The sequence below is a fragment of the Malus sylvestris genome, chromosome 5 (genome assembly GCF_916048215.2).
Source record: "Malus sylvestris chromosome 5, drMalSylv7.2, whole genome shotgun sequence".
Classification (NCBI taxonomy): domain Eukaryota; kingdom Viridiplantae; phylum Streptophyta; class Magnoliopsida; order Rosales; family Rosaceae; genus Malus; species Malus sylvestris.
In genome coordinates, this window is record NC_062264.1 from 42,686,639 (window position 1) to 42,704,735 (window position 18,097).

Here is an 18,097-nt window from a genome sequence, read left to right on the forward strand (position 1 = left end):
CCTTCTTTTGATTGATCGCATTGTTGATTGTTTTAAAAGTGGTTTTTTTACTATTCAATTCTAGCAATTTAGAATTCTAATTTTGAATTGGTTGATCGTTTCGATCTTAAGTTTCAATCTCAGATTTATTAAATTGTGACCAGAATTTGAGATATTCATCTAGGACAAGGATTGTATGCCCTCCACTTCCGGTGCCCTTCCCATGCTCTCTTGTTTTGTGTGGTCACGGTTAAGCCACGTCAACATTTTATATTGTTTTTTTATATATATAATAAGACAAAAATGAATAGTAATATAAAATGTTAATGTGGCTTAACCGTGACCACACAAACAGAAGAGCATCGGAAGTGGAGAGCATACAATCCTTGTCCATTCATTGATGCTCATGCAATCCTTTCAAGGGTTTAAAGAATGGTCTGCAAGTCTTCCAAAAAAAAAAAGAAGAAAGGTCTGCAATGGTGGCTACACGAGACTGTGAGTGAGGTTGAGATCCAAGTCTACTGTTTGCATTCAGAAAAGGACAAGAATTGTCTGCGCTCCTACTTTTCGTGTCCTTCTGTTTATGTGGTCACGGTTAAGCCACGTCAACATTATATATTACTATTTATTTTTGTCTTATTATCTCTATAAAAAAAAACAATATAAAATATTGACGTGGCTTAACCGTGACCACACAAAACAAAAAAGCACGAAAAGTGAGAGGGCAGCCAATCCTTATCCTTCACAAAATTGATGAGGCGGAGATATGTCGGCACTGATAAATCGGTATGTAAAGTCACATCATTGACAATTCAAAAAAAGTAACCATGAAGTTTGGAGCTGCTTAAAAAAAAGTACAACACTTTTAATTTTTACATAACTACATTCAGTATCTAAAGTTTAAAAATTCAAGTCACTCTGGTATTCTAAATCAAAATCGTGAGAAAATAATTGGTTTGAGAGTCGGTCTAATTGCTTTTTAGAAGAGATCTCCCCACTTTTGATGCGTAAGCAGCTAGTGGAGCTTGGACAATTAAGTGTCAATCCTCACGAGTATATTTGTGTGTGCAATGCAAACAAGTTGAACAGGTTGATAAGTCAACCCAATCTTAACCCTTCATTCTGAATTCAGATTTTTTCCTAATTCTAACCTTACCAATCGAATTGAAAGTCAAGTTGAACTCTGAGTAGGTTCAGTTTAACCCAACCCAAATAACACTTATTGTAATTAGCTAAAAAATAAAAAGAGACGCATGCATGTTAATTGGAGGCTTGGCGATTGCCTCTAAACCTAAATCCTAATTCCTAAACCTGAAGGGTAAAGTTAAAAATTTTCTGTTCATAAAAGACCAAGTCACATGTATTGATATGCCAAGTTCTCACTATGCCAGACGAAGTCAAGGACAAATTTTCCTGGAAATTAAATTTATTAACGCGTTTTTTCTAACACACAACCTTATATGTATGCCGTAGGACATACGTAAAATGTCATCATATAAACAAGTTACATGGAGCATGTTCTGTCATTATTTGTTGCTTCAAAATGCAAACCGAAATGTCTGTCTGTCTCACCAGCGCGAATCGAGTTCAAAGGCTATGGTTTCTGTTTCCCAGGCTCATCATCTACTTTCTCACCATTCTCTCCTATGGAGTTGAAGCTGGCAGTAGCACCAATGTCACCAACATTGGCGCAGTCATTAACGTTAGTTCTCGTATTGGAAAAGAGCAGAAAACCGCCATGGAGATAGCAGCTGAGAGCTTCAACAACCGTTCAAAGACTCATAAGCTCATCCTTCATTTTCGCGACTCCGGCAGAGACCCCTTTCTTGCTGCTTCTGCTGGTGAGTAAAGCAGTTAACACATGACATGACGGTATTTATAATAGTTAATTAGTTTGGACTTGTATAAGTGTTGATGAAGATTTTTTATTTTTCGTTTTATTTTCTGTTGCAGCTGAAGAGTTGATAAAGGAAAAGAATGTAGAAGTAATAGTTGGCATGGAGACATGGGAGGAAGCAGCTCAAGTAGCTGATCTTGTCGGAAACAAGGCTCAAATTCCGGTGATTTCATTTGCAGCACCCTCTATAACCCCACCACTAATGCAGCGCCGATGGCCATCTTTGATACGAATGGCAACATATGGTTCGGTTCAGATGAAATGCATTGCGGATATAGTTTCAGCCTATCATTGGAAAAGGGTAGTTGTAGTATACGAAGATGATGGCTATGGCAGCGATGTTGGGATGCTAGCTCTTTTGACCGAGGCCCTTCAAGATGTCGGTTCAAAGATTGAGCACCGTTTGGTTCTTCCGCAGATTTCTTCGCTGTCTAATCCAAACGGGGTTGAGCTAGAAGAGATGTTGAGGCTTCCCACCATGCAGTCTCGGGTGTTTATCATTCTCCAGTCATCGTTGCCTACGGTGACTAATCTTTTTCGATTGGCTAGAAAGATGGGACTTGTTGGAAAAGAGTCAGCTTGGATCATCACCGAGAGTATTGCAAGTTTGCTTGACCCTCAACACACCTCTGACATGAAAGGCACTCTGGGAATCAAGACCTACTATGCCAATAATAATAGTTCTTATACAAATTTCCGGAAGAAATTCCAAACGAAGTATTCAGAAGGAAATAGCGCCCAGCCAGGAATTTACGCTCTTCGAGCATATGATGCTATTGGAATCATTTCACAGGCCATAGGAAGAATGACTGATAACACAACTAGCCTTGAGGTGTTGAAAACCGTATTGAGCAGTTATACAGGTTTGAGTGCGAACATGCGGTTAAACGGCGGTGAGGTACTGTACTCTCCAGTTTTCAGGATTGTAAATATTTTGGATGAGAATAGATTCCAAGAATTGAACTATTGGAAACCGGAAGTTGGGTTCTCATCGGATGAAGCAGGGAAATACAGATTCAGTGATGTTGGTGTAGTAATCTGGCCCGGGAACCTAACTAGTGCCCCGAAAGGCTGGGCAATGCCTACTGTTGCGAAGCCAATGAAAATTGGGGTGCCGGGTAAAACTTCCTTCAGCAAATTTGTGAAGGTTGATCGGTCCAGGCAAGACTCAGATAAAAAGAAGTATGTCGGTTTCTGCATTGCAATTTTTGATATGGTCATAAATCGTTTGAACTATTCTCTGCCGTATCAATTCGAAGTTTTCGATGGCTCGTACGATGATCTTGTGGAACAAGTCCATAAAAAGGTAAAACGATCATTTATTTTTCTATTTTTTCATAAAGATGAATTTAAATACCGTTTCGCTCTTTCATTGGTTTTGATTTGACTGTATGCTTGCAGGTTTATGATGCTGTAGTTGGTGACATAACCGTGCTAGCTGACCGGCTGGACAAGGTGGAATTCACTCAGCCATATATGGAGTCTGGTTTGTCAATGATAGTTCCGGCAGAACCCAAAAAATCAACATGGATGTTTATGAAACCTTTCACATGGCAAATGTGGGTGGTGACTGGTTCCATCTTAATCTACACAGTGTTCATCGTATGGTTCCTGGAGCGCCCGTCAAATCCAGAATTTGGTGGCCCCTTGAAGAATCAGATTGGCACAGCAACTTGGTTCACCTTCTCCTCTTTGTTCTTTGCTCACAGTAAGTACCAATTTTGTACATTTCACTACCAAAAAAGTGAGTATTAGAAGCGCTTCTCTTAGAGTTAAGGGGCGGATTGTTCCTGACATACGCCCCTATTTGGCTTTGTAGCGACCATTCTAAACGCCCCTACCGCTCTTTTCTTCTTCGTAATGTATGATAACCAATGACAATCTAAAATTTTCAGGACAAGCCTAACTATGAAAATAGTCGGGTCCAAAATTATTTGAGAATTAATCTTATCCTCATTGTAAACTTATGTTCTTATTTCACAGAAGAGAAAATCTACAGCAACTTAACGCGAGTGGTGGTCGTAGTTTGGCTCTTTGTTGTACTGATCCTGACCTCAAGCTACACCGCTAATCTCACTTCAATGCTCACCGTCCAGCGACTGAAACCGAATGCAACATACATTGACACCGACTCGAAAGTTGGTTGCGACGGGGACTCATTTGTCATTGAGTACCTGCAGAATGTCCTTGGATTCTAAAACATCATCAAAGTGAATAGCGAATACAACTACCCGAATGAATTCAAAAACAAAACTATAGAGGCCGCCTTTCTTGAACTCCCATATGCAGAAGTCTTCATGAATGAGAACTGCGAAGGATATACTGCCACTGCACCCACCTATAGATTTGGAGGCTTGAGCTTTGTGAGTAATGAATAAATTGTTCACATTCTATTTCTTTCTGCGCAAACAAAATACGAAAATATGCATAAATAGAACTGGTTACAAACTTTTGGTCAAAAATATCTCAATAGAAGTTACCATATTTCTGACCAACATAGCGAAACTAATAAAATCGCTTTCGTGTTCACCTTGCAGATATTCCAGAGAGGTTCTCCAATAGCGCGTGATTTCACAAAGGTGATTCTAGAGCTGTTGGAGAATGGAGAAGTGAAGAAGCTACAAAATGAATGGTTGACTCCCAAGAAGGACTGTCCAAGAAATACAACTTCGAACGAACCAGAAAGCTTGACCCTCAACAGTTTTACAGTCCTCTATGTAATATCAGCTGCTACTTCCACCTTATGTTTTCTGCTCTCTTTTACTATCTGGCTCAGGAGGTTTCAGCATCAAGAGGCAGCAGAACAAGGCAGTGCAAGTCCGAGCGCGAGCGGAGAAACGCTTTGGAACAAGGCAGTTAGAATGGCAAATTTTTTTTACAATAGAGAGATTAATGTTCCAACCAGAGCTCCAAGTTTAGCACATTACGCAGAAGAATGGAGTTCTCCAAGGTGGGAGCACTCCACTACTCCCGAGCATCCTCATCAGACCAAAAATCCACCAGAAATTGAATGCCTTGCAATCCAATCCAATCCAATCCAACACGCCTAAACCAAAATCAACCAAACCGGTTCAATTCCTTTGACTCATAGATCATTACTAGCTAAAATGCCCGCGCGATGCCGCAGGTTGTAAAATTGTGTTAAACGTGTAAAATATATTAAAATCTATTTACATCCATATCAAAATCTAAAAATCATCTAAAGTGTATTTGAAGATCACAAAATGTAAAATGTGTTGAATAAATATAGAAAAACTTAAATGCATTTGGGCACACGTACCATTTGAACAAGAGGAACAGGGTTCTTGGTATGCTGCAACCAGTAAAGTAGCTAGGTGCAAATATCATCCATATTTTTCCATCTACATTATGAAATGCTTATTATTCAAAATACTCTAGCAACCTTAATACAACAGATTGGTTGACCAATCAACTTTTCAAATATTGATCCAAGTGGTACAAAAGTATGTAATCTCACATCTTTGATTGCTCATTCCTATATATGCAGCAAAATAGCTATACAACTCCATCATCGCAAGTCCTCATATCATCTTTCATTGCATCTCTAACCAAAAAAAAAAGGTGATTCATAAATACATTTGCCCTAAAGTTTAGACTTTCAAGCACCCCGTTTGGTTCGTTTGCCTAATCCCTAAGCCCACTCAAAACACAGATAGAAGAGTTGGGTCTTAACCTTAAGCCCACTGACATACAATAAAAACTAAGGAAAACTAATGAAAAATGCTTGAAAACTTTGAATTTTAACGATAAGAACAAAATAAATGTAAAGTGAATAGTACCAAGGTTGACTTTTTAGTGTAAAAATGTGGTTTTTCGTTAAAGTGAACAGTACCGGGAGCTTTTTGTTAAAGTTCCCTAAAAACTAATCTCTCTGCAAGTGCTAAAGAGAGTTTCATTTAATGGACTTTTTGTTAGCCAGATATAAAAAATAAAAAAATATTGGGTAAATTTTATTTTATCTCCTCATGTTTATGTGCAATTATAATATATTTAAAACATTTTAATCTCGTACATTTCATATTGTTTCATTTCAATTTCATACCTCCGTTAGAAAATTTGTTAAATTAACCGTTAAATGATGCTGTGACAAATATGGAATCCTCATTTATGGTAACATGGCAAACAACAAATGAAAAAAAAAACATTTTAAAATGATTTTTCAATTCGAGTTGGATTGGCCCGCCCATTAGAGATCGATTTCTCAGGCTTGCATGGGCTGGCCAAGTCGAGTTGAGCCCTCATATATTTTTTTCATAATGATCTTCATACTTCTTCTCTCTTTTTTTCTTCATTAAAGGCTAAATCTAACTAAAACCAATAATAATAGGTTTTTAATTATTAATTTATTAATTACTATAGGTGGGCCTAGTAAGCAGTCAAACATCAACACATGCAAAAAATGTGTGTGCATAAATTAGAATGATTCTTGGATGGATGGGCACACGACGAAATACGGGATTAAGAACGAGGATATCGAAAATAATGTAGGAGTTGCCGCAATTGAAGATAAGATGAGAGAAAATCGGTTAATTTGGTTTGGAAATGTGAAACGAAGAGCTATATATGCTCCGGTCAGAAAATGAGATTATGGGATAGAAGCTCAGGATAAAAATGGTAGAGGAAGACCAAGGAAGACTCGGAAATAGGCTTTAAGAAAAGACATAGAGTACTTGGAGCTAATAGAAGACTTGGCGCAAAACCGAAGGCAGTGATGTTTTATAATTCATTTAGCCGACATCATTTAGTGGGATAAGACTTAACCTTGTTGGAAATAAAATACAAAGAGAAAGAGAGAATAGAGGAAGATTGAGAAGAAAAATCAGAGTATCTATTATCTCATTAGATAGTCTGTTTATAGGTCATTAGATAGTCTATTTACAGGTTTTAGAGTTTACATGAAAAAAGTGTTAAACTATTCAAATATTACATACTGACCTATAAGTGAACAACTACATAATAAATATTAATTACAACAAACCTAATAATATCAAGGCCATGAAGCATGGAGCCGTTTATATACCTACAGTCAGCCTTTGGATCTGGTCATGTGTTACTTGAAGAGCAGACTAAATGTTACTTTGACGTATCTTTCTATCATTCATAGTACACACAACTAATTAAGGTCGAAGGGAGGAATTTTATGGAAAGGGAACGGCTAATAAATTGTAAGAAAACACATAAAAAATGGGCAAAGACACCCGACTCACCAACGTCAAACACAACGATGATTTTCTAATTCCGTATTTTTAAGTTTTCCCGATCATTAAGTTGGGTTTTATATTTCAATTAGGATTCTTGTTTCAATTAGAGTTATTAATTGGCTCTACTATATAAACAATTGTTTGAGGCCAGTGTGTCAAATTTTCAGTTACATACGGTCACACTGTGTTTCTTGTACCTCAAGCAATTGCATTCGTGCGTGCACACACTCTCTTTCCTTAAGCTCACGCGGATTCGTACGTATTTTCTGAAAGTGACTTTCAAGTGTCCATGGGAATGGCGTGGAGATAAATTAACCAAATTTGTATCTGAAATTGATGGTGTACTATATTGTTGATGTGGAGCAAGGGAAGTTGGTTGTGACAAGAAAGAACCCTTGATAAAAAGCAACTCATCGCGGCGATTAAACATGCGAAGCTCTGGAGAAGTCAAAAGGGTTCGAAAAACTAGCGGATTCAACTCGAAAACCAGTTCAAGGACATGGTCATTGGTGAAAGTAGCAAAGTGGTGGCAAAGGCAAAAAATTTGTCGACCTCGATTTGTCTGATGAAGAAGTGCTGGGTGAGGATGGGTTGGCACAAATATAAGTAAAAGACTGGATTGCATGAAACAGGAATGTCAAGGTGGTGAGGAGACGACACAATGGTGCTACTAGTTCAAGGATTTGCATGATATGCAAGAATATTGTCCAGGTGGTGGTGTCCAAACCTATCGAGTGTTGTTACATGTTTTGACTTCTCCACATGGTGTTGGAGAATTTGTTGGGGATGCTTATCACGCGTTGCTGCATGTTTTAAATTTCCCACGTGCTGTCGGGTGATTGATTTAGGACACGACTACTTTAAATCGTCATCGGTTTATGTAAGTCTTTATTTGGGAATGCAGTCAAACATTATGGCAATAAACATGAAAATAAGCAACTGATGAATAACACGGAACATGACACTGATGCTTTGAATCATAGCAAAGAAGGGAAAGACGGCGCCAAATGAGGCAAAGTAAGCAATCCTGAAAACCTAGAGGATCTTCTGTCCTCCTGCCCTTGGGGTGGTGGGGAGAGAATACAGAATACTTCCTCTGTGTGTGGGTGTGGTCGGACCACGTGGACGGACCTTAGAATTTCTCCCAATAACCAACCGCCGCAACAGCAGGATACGGTGGCCATGCTGATGATGGATGAAAACATAGCAATTGATCCTTTCACTTTATTCAGTGATGACAATGTTCATAGTTGCGTTATTTTGCAAAATTGCTAGATTTTTGTCTATTTTTTGGGTCGATTAAATTTATCTCATTGGATTGTTATGTCCTCTAGGATTCATATTTTTGTTTCTTCAAAAGAGGACTAGCTGGTGGATTCGCCATGCTAGTCCATTCTTCTAGGGGTTGGAAAGATTTACAAAGGCATTTCAGTCTTCTCTGACCACCATCATGTGATTCACCAACATCAAGAATCGAATCAGGACATTTCGTGTGAAAAACAGGCTTAGAATACATCTTCAACCATAGAACACCCCCTGGTGGTTGTATTCATATTTTTGTTTGAGTTGCGAGATTTTATTATACTTTTTAGTTAGTGTTACTGGAATTTTGCTTATTACTTTTAATGGGCAAAATTTTCAAATTAAACGTTCTTGACTTACCATTCTTTCATCCATGACAATTGACTTTGTAAACAAAACAAGTTTCAATGAAAAATGAGGAATGATACTGTAAACACGAATATTCCTGCAATGAATGAGACAAGAATACGTGTACAAAATAATATTTGTATTAATGATTTAGGGGTTACAATCTCTTCTACAAATTTAGCCTCTGATTCGATCTTTGTAATGCATAGATTTGTGGATTGTGCTATTGATCCAAGGGTCGTTGAGGCTTGATCTTGAAGGTTGACGAACGTATCTTCAAGGGGCTTTTGGGCTTGATTTTGAAGAACGGTTGTGCGGATTTCTTTAAAGGCTTTTGGGCTTAATCTTGAAGGTTGATGGGTGAACGGATCTTCAAGGGCTTTTAGACTTGATCTTGAAGAACGGTTAGATGTGTGGATTTGTTGATGTTGTTGATCCAAATGGCCGTTGGGGCTTGATCTTAGGATGAACGGACGATGAACGATGAACACTTTCTTCAAGAGCCGTCGGGGCTTGATCTTGAATTTGTGGAAGTTCTTCAAGGGCCGTTGGGGCTTGATTTTGAAGGAGGATTTGACGAAGAACGAAGAGAGCTTTCTTGATCCTTCGGGATTGGCTTGGGAGCTTTAGAGTTTCAAAGCTCCAAGGTTTTGGTGTGATGTGAATTAGTTATGAATTGGTGTCCTAAAATGAATGAAATGGTCTTGTATTTATAGAATTTTTTCAAGGCCTAATTTTGAATATAATATTAAGATGAAATAAATCATTTTTGCCAGGTGTTGACACGTGTCCTTATTTGATGACTTTTCCGATTTATTTTGAGTTTTCGTTTAGTCACACGCTACGTGTAAAAATTTATGCGACACGTGAGCGTTGAAATTGTAATTATTGGTCAACATTTATTTCACCGAAATTTCGATGTCTACAGATACCTTTCATACCCAGAAGCAAAAGTATGGTTTACATAATTATAATTTTTAATTATTCTCTCGAGACGTCTGTCCATGGATGTGTGGATAAATATTTTCTTATTAAAAGTAATGTTAGGAATACTAAATTTACAAGCTAAATGATGTGTCATCAATAAAAAATAAGCACGTTAATCAACAGTTAAGTAATAATTCAATCATCAACTTTCATGTCATTTAGTTTACAAAATTCTATTTGCATATTTAGTCTCCCTAACATTACCCTTTTATTAATCTCATTATTGATGATTTTAAAGTGATTTTTTTACTATTCAATATTAGCAATTTCTCTAATTTTGAATTGGTTAATCGCTTCCATTTTAAGTTTCAATCTCAGATTTACTAAATTGTAACAAAAAATTATGAAATTCATTCACGCTAATGCAGTCATTTTCAAGGGTTTAAAAAGAACGGTCTGCAATGGGGGCTAGACAAGACAATAAGTGAGGTTGAGATCCAAGTCTAATGTTTGCATTCGGAAAGTTACTGAGGCAGAAATAGGGACACGTACATTCAATAAAATATGTCAACTATAATAATATGGTATGGACAATGACATCATTTAACAATTCAGAAAATAAAAGAAAAAATAAAGAACTACTGGCAAAATAACTCCATGAAATTTGGAGCTACTTAGAAAGAAAAAAAAGACCATCAATTCTTAGATTACTAAATTAAGTATCAAAAGTTTAATTAACAATTGAAATCATTCTTGTATTCTAATCATCTTTTAGAAGCGAGCCCACTTTTAATGCGTAAACTGCTAATGGAGGCCTGGACAATTAGTTACATACAAGAATGAACTCAATCCTCACGAGTATATTTGTGTGTGCAATGCAAGCAGGTTGGTAGGTCGACCAAATCCTAACCCCTTATTTGAAATTGCTTTTACCACCAGCACGCCGCTTAAAACTGCCTTTACTTTCTCTGTAGAGCACTTCTTCCTCACCTCTTGACGAGATCCTTCCCATTTGCTTTGCCAAACCTTCTTGATCGGCAAGCAAATTCTCAAACTCAACAAGTGATGGTTGGGTCAACCATCCTTGTACAACGGCAACGAAGCCTCGATATTCAAGTCTCAATCCATGGATAATTAATCTTTTTATCTTGGATTCTACAATTGTAGCACTAGGATCTAATTCAGAATCACCGCAAATAGACTTTACCTTGTGGAAATATTCGGCAATCGTCATGTCTCGTTGGGCCACCGATAACAACTCGTTCTCGAGAAGCTGCAGTCTTGTATCATTCCTCTTTGCAAAAAGTGTGGCGAAGGTGTCCCATGCTTCTTTCGGTGTCTTGGCCTTCCATATGTGCTCCAACATGTCATCTTCAACTATAGTTTTTAAGGCAAACATAGTCTTACCTGCCTTGATCTTCCACTTCCTCAAAGTGCCGTTGGTGTCTTTTTCCGGCTCCGTAACTTCATTACCGCCGACAACATCCCAAAGATCTTGGCCTTGTAGGTAAGACTCCTTACACGTCGCCCATGTGTTGTAATTTTTGTTGTTCAACTTCTTGATTCCTCCAACAACTTGAAGGTCTCCCATCGTGTCGGAAAAACTTAGATATGCCGAACAAGGTTAACCAATAATCTTGCGAAGTACTAAACTTCTCACGATTCTCAAAAGCTTCAATAGAGACGGTCCCTGATCGAACCTGGCTCTAATACCAATTGTTGAGGAAAAATTAGAGTGCACAACTCTAACACAAGTGTTGGAGAGACAACACAAGTAAACAATTACTTGTATTACACATACAAAATATTACAACACACTTTCAATGACACACTTTAGAAGCTACGACACTCACTCACTTCTAGAGACACACTCTAGACCACTCACACTCTTCACAAGACTACTCCTACTTCTCACTCTCTTACTTAGCTCTCTCTTCTTGGCTACTTTCTTGATTGGTTTATTGTTACATAGCATTACACCCATATTTATAGTCTTGCTAAACCGACTTACTACGTCGGTTAACATGGGCTTAAATTCATCCTAGACACAACTTTAGTTATTTTAGATTTTACTACAAAACCATTTTTCTAGATTATTCTAGCCTAAGTCGGTGGACTTGGCTTTTCCATTCAAACATCAATTGCTACACTTTGCCTAGAGTTTTCTAGCATATTCCCATTCTAAAATCTTCTAGAATAATCTCATGCATGTTTGAACTAGAATATAGTCTAGTTCCTTTATACTAACTTATCTTAATGGGCTGATGTTGATCTTTAACATAAGCATGGAGCCTTACGTACGGCCAACCCTTGGATCTGGTCATGTGTTACTTAATGAGCAAGCTAAATGTCACTTTGACGTATCTTTCTATCATTCATAGTAGATTACAATTTACAACTGATTAAGCTCGAAGTTAAGGAGGAAATTTATGGAAAAGGGACATCTAATAAATTCTAGGAAAACACACACACACAACAACAAAAAAAATAAAAAAGGGAAAGACACCCAACTGACCAACGTCGAACACAACAAAAACTTTCTAATTCCGTATTTTTCAAGTTTGATATATTCATCAACTATTCATCAACGCTAATTAATGCAGTCCTTTTCAAGGGTTTAAAGAATGGTCTACAATGGAGGCTGCACAAGACCATAAGTGAGGTTGAGATCCAAGTCTAACGTTTGCATTTGGAAAGTCACATCATTGACAATTCAGAAAAAAGGAAAAATAAAGAGTTAGTTGTAAAATATAACCATGAAGTTTGGAGCTACTTGAAAAAGAAAAAAAAAACAAGACAACACTTTTAATTTTTACGTAACTACAAAAAGTATCTAAAGTTTAACAATTCAAGTCATTCTTGTATTCTATATCAAAATCGTTAGAAAATAATTGATTTGAGAGCCGGCCTAATTGCTTTTTAGAAGAGATCTCCTACTTTTGATGCGTAAGCAACTAACGGAGCCTGGACAATAAGTGAGAAATGCCTTCAGTCCTCAACAGTGTATTTGTGTGTGCAATGCAAACAAGTTGAGCAGGTTGATAGGCGAACCCAATGTTAACCCTTCATTGGGAATTTAAATTTTTTCCTAATTCTAACCTTACCAATCGAATTGAAAGTCAAGTTGAACTCTGAGCAGGTTCGGTTTAACCCAACCCAAATAACACCTTTTGTAATTAGCTAAAAAATAAAAAGAGACGCATGCATGTTGCTTGGAGCCTTGGCGATTGCCTCTAAACCTAAACCCTAATTCCTAAACTTGAAGGGTAAAGTTGGAAATTAAATTTTTGTTCATAGAAGATCAAGTCACATGTATTGGTAGAGAGATTTTTCAGTGTGACCGTCACACGAGGTGGTACACTACATGTCCCTATATAAATGGTGAGATGTGTGTTAAAATGTTAATAACTTAAAAATTAAAATTTTCCATCACTTACATAAAAACACGTAGTGTATCATCCGTATTCTCATCACAACTAAAAATTTACCGTATGCCAAGTTCTCACTATGCCAGACGAAGTCAAGGACAAATTTTCCGGGAAAATTTACTAAAGCGTTTTTTCCAACACACAACCTTATTTATGCCGTAGGACATACGTAAAATGTCATCTATAAACAAGTTACATAGAGCGTGTTCTGTCATTATTTGTTGCTTCAAAATGCAAACGGAAATGTCTGTCTGTCTCACCAGCGCGAATCGCGTCCAAAGGTTCTGGCTTCTGTTTCCCAGGCTCATCATCTACTTTCTCACCATTCTCTCCTATGGAGTTGAAGCTGGCAGTAGAACCAATGTCACCAACGTTGGCGCAGTCATTAACGTTAGTTCTCGTATTGGAAAAGAGCAGAAAACCGCCATGGAGATCGCAGCTGAGAGCTTCAACAACCGTTCAAAGACTCATAAGCTCATCCTTCATTTTCCCGACTCCGGCAGAGACCCCTTTCTTGCTGCTTCTGCTGGTGAGAAAGCAGTTAACACATGACATGATGGTATTTATAATAGCTAATTAGTTTGGAAATGTACAAGTGCTGATGAAGATTTTTTATTTTTCGTTTTATGTTACAGCTGAAGAGTTGATAAAGGAAAAGAAAGTAGAAGTAATAGTTGGCATGGAGACATGGCAGGAAGCAGCTCAAGTAGCTGATCTTGTCGGAAACCAAGCTCAAATTCCGGTGATTTCGTTTGCAGCACCCTCTATAACCCCGCCACTAATGCAACGCCGATGGCCATCTTTGATACGAATGGCAACAAATGATTCTGCTCAGATGAAATGCATTGCGGATATAGTTTCAGCCTACCATTGGAAAACGGTGGTTGTGGTATACGAAGATGACGGCTATGGCGGCGATGTTGGGATGCTAGCTCTTTTGACCGAGGCGCTTCAAGATGTCGGTTCAAAGATTGAGCACCGTTTGATTCTTCCGCAGATTTCTTCGCTGTCTAATCCAAACTGGGTTGAGCTAGAAGAGATGTTGAGGCTTCCCAAAATGCAGTCTCGGGTGTTTATCATTCTCCAGTCATCGTTGCCTACAGTGACTAATTTATTTCGATTGGCTGGGAAGATGGGACTTGTTGGAAAAGAGTCAGCTTGGATCATCACCGAGAGTATTGCAAGTCTGCTTGACCCTCAACACACCTCTGACATGAAAGGCACCCTGGGAATCAAGACCTACTATGCCAATAATACTAGTTCTTATACAAATTTCCGGAAGAAATTCCAAACGAAGTATTCAGAAGGAAATAGCGCCCAGCCAGGAATTTATGCTCTTCGAGCATATGATGCTATTGGAATCATTTCACAGGCTATAGGAAGAATGACTGATAACACAACTAGCCTTGAGGTGTTGAAAACCGTATTGAGCAGTTATACAGGTTTGAGTGCGAACATGCGGTTAAACAGCGGTGAGGTACTGTACTCTCCAATTTTCAGGATTGTAAATATTTTGGATGAGAATAGATTCCAAGAATTGAACTATTGGACACCGGAACTTGGGTTCTCATCGGATGAAGCAGGGGAAAACAAATTCAGTGATGTTGGTGGAGTAATCTGGCCTGGGAACCTAACTAGAGCCCCGAAAGGCTGGGCAATGCCTACTGTTGAGAAGCCAATGAGAATTGGGGTGCCGGGTAAAACTTCCTTCAGCAAATTTGTGAAGGTTGACTCAGATAAGAAGTCTGTCGACGGTTTCTGCATTGCAATTTTTGATTTGGTCATAAATCGTTTGAACTATTTTCTGCCGTATCAATTCGAAGTTTTCAATGGCTCGTACGATCATCTTGTGGAACAAGTCCATAAAAAGGTAAAACCATCATTTATTTTTCTATTTTTTCATAAAGATGAATTTAAATACTGTTTCGCTCCTTCATTGGTTTTGATTTGACTATATGCTTACAGGTTTATGATGCTGTGGTTGGTGACATAACCGTGCTAGCTGACCGGCTGGACAAGGTGGAATTCACTCAGCCATATATGGAGTCTGGTTTGTCAATGATAGTTCCGGCAGAACCCAAAAAATCAACATGGATGTTTATGAAACCTTTCACATGGCAAATGTGGGTGGTGACTGTTTCCATCTTAATCTACACAGTGTTCATCGTATAGTTCCTGGAGCAACCGTCAAATCCAGAATTTGATGGCCCCTTGAAGAATCAGATTGGCACAGCAACTTGGTTCACCTTCTCCTCTTTGTTCTTTGCTCACAGTAAGTACCAATTTTGTACATTTCACTACCAAAAAAGTGAGTATTAGAAGCGCTTCTTTAGAGGCGAGGGGTGGATTGTCCCTGACATACGCCCCTATTTGGCTTTGTAGCGGCCATTCTAAACGCCCCTACCACTCTTTTCTTCTTCATAATGTATGATAACCAATGACGATCTAAAATTTTCAGGACAAGCCTAACTACGAAAATAGTCGGGTCCAAAATTGTTTGAGAATTGATCTTATCCTCATTGTAAACCTATGTTTTTATTTCACAGAAGAGAAAATCTACAGCAACTTGACGCGAGTGGTGGTCGCAGTTTGGCTCTTTGTTGTACTGATCCTGACCTCAAGCTACACCGCTAATCTCACTTCAATGCTCACCGTTCAGCGACTGAAACCGAATGCAACATACATCGACACCAACTCGAAAGTTGGTTGCGACGGGGACTCATTTGTCATTGAGTACCTGCGGAATGTCCTTGGATTCAAAAACATCATCGAAGTGAAAAGTGAATACGACTACCCGAAAGAATTCAAAAACAAAACTATAGAGGTCGCCTTTCTTGAACTCCCATATGCAGAAGTCTTCATGAATGAGAACTGCATAGGATATACTGCCACTGCACCCACCTATAGATTTGGAGGCTTGAGCTTTGTGAGTAATGAATAAATTGTTCACATTCTATTTCTTTCTGCACGTACAAAATACAAAAATATGCATAAATAGAACTGGTTACAAACTTTTGGTCGAAAATATCTCAATAGAAGTTACCATATTTCTGACCAACATAGCGAAACTAAAAAAATCGCTTTCGTGGTCACCTCGCAGATATTCCAGAGAGGTTCTCCAATAGCGCGTGATTTCACAAAGGCGATTCTAGAGCTGTTGGAGAATGGAGATGTGAAGAAGCTACAAAATGAATGGTTGACTCCCAAGGAGTGTCCAAGAAACACAACTTTGAACGAACCAGAAAGCTTGACCCTCAACAGTTTTTCAGTCCTCTATGAAATATCAGCTGCTACTTCCACCTTATGTTTTCTGCTCTCTTTTACTATCCGGCTGAGGAGGTTTCAGCATCAAGAGGCAGCAGAACAAGGCAGTGCAAGTCCGTGCGCGAGCGGAGAAACGCTTTGGAACAAGGCAGTTAGAATGGCAAAATTTTTTTGCAATAGAGAGATTAATGTTCCAACCAGAGCTCCAACTTTAGCACATTACGCAGAAGAATGGAGTTCTCCAAGGTGGGAGCCACTGGCAAAGCTACATAGGGGCAAGGAGGGGCGGCCGCCCCTCCGGTCGTCAGAAATCGCCATGAAAGCAAGAATTCGGCCCCTCCGATCTTTCTGAACCTACTGAAATCTGGGGGCGTTATGCTACTGAGTTTTAATTTTATTGATGTGGTCTTCTTTTAGAAACGCACTACCAGCGCACCATTTTAATTCTCTTCCCTCTCTCTCATTTGTTTAGACTATAGAAATACAAAAGGTTGATGTTTATTATTGTTCTTTTTCAATTCTTGTTATTACTTCTAGTATTTAAAATTATAATACAAAAGATTGATGTTTGTTATTGTTTTTTCTCTATTCTTGTTATTATTTCTAGTATTTAAAATTATTTTATATGTTGTTCTTTAATTCTTGAGAAATGATGATTTTGAGAACTTGATTCAGATACACAAAACTTTTGTGAGGAAAATGATATTAGTGTTCTTATTATGTGAGAGAAGTTTTTGTTTTTATTGAGAGAGATGTTTATATTGCAATAGATGTACAACAATTGTGTGATAGTTTGATTTTTATATTGAGATCCTTTTATTGATAATGAGCCTATTATGCAACTGTTTCAGAACATGAAACATTGCTGGCAAAAATTGAAAGTTGTTTGTATTGATAAATTATTAACGACATTAATATTGTCTATTATCTAAAAGAATTTGATTGCCTACATTTTTTTTTTGAATCTATTATGCTTTTAAATTTCGCCTCTTCCCTCGAAAATTCCTGGCTTCGCCACTGGTGGGAGCACTCCACCACTTCAAGTTCCACTACTACCCGAGCATCCTCATCAGACCAAAAATCCACCAGAAATTGAATGCCTTACAATCCAATCCAATACAACACGCCTAAACCAAAATCAACCCAACCGGTTCAATTCCTTTGACTTTACTAGTTAAAATGCCCATGCGATGCTGCGAGTTGTAAAACTGTGTTAAACATGTGAAATATATTAAAATCTATTTATATCCTCATCAAAATCTAAAAATCATCCAAAGTGTATTTGGACATCACAAAATATAAAATGTCTTGAGTAAATATAGAAAATCTTAAATGCATTTGGGCACACGTACCATTTGAACAATAGGGAAAGGGTTCTTGGTATGCTGCAACCAGTAAAGTAGCTAGGTGCTAATATCATCCATATTTTCCCATCTATATTATGAAATACTTATTGTTTAAAATACTCTAGCAACCTTTATACAACAGATTGGTTGACCAATCAACTTTTCAAATATTGATCCGAGTAGTACAAAAGTATGTAATCTCACATCTAGGATTGCCCATCCCTATATATACAGCAAAATAGCTATACAACTCCATCATTGCAAGTCCTCATATCATCTTTCATTACATCCCTGACAAAAAAAAAGAAAAAAAAGAAAAAGAAAAAAGTGATTCAAAAATATATTTTAAAGTAGACTTTCAATCCCCCCCCGCCTGGTTCGTTT

The 18,097-nt window shown here is 38.0% G+C and overlaps 2 pseudogenes; both read left to right on the forward strand.

Moving 5' to 3' along the window:
- Positions 1–1,524: 1,524 nt before the first annotated feature.
- The window catches only part of LOC126622238 (glutamate receptor 2.7-like), a 24,812-nt pseudogene continuing 8,239 nt past the window's right edge, over positions 1,525–18,097 (forward strand).
- LOC126622237 (glutamate receptor 2.7-like) lies at positions 13,301–16,947 on the forward strand (annotated as a pseudogene).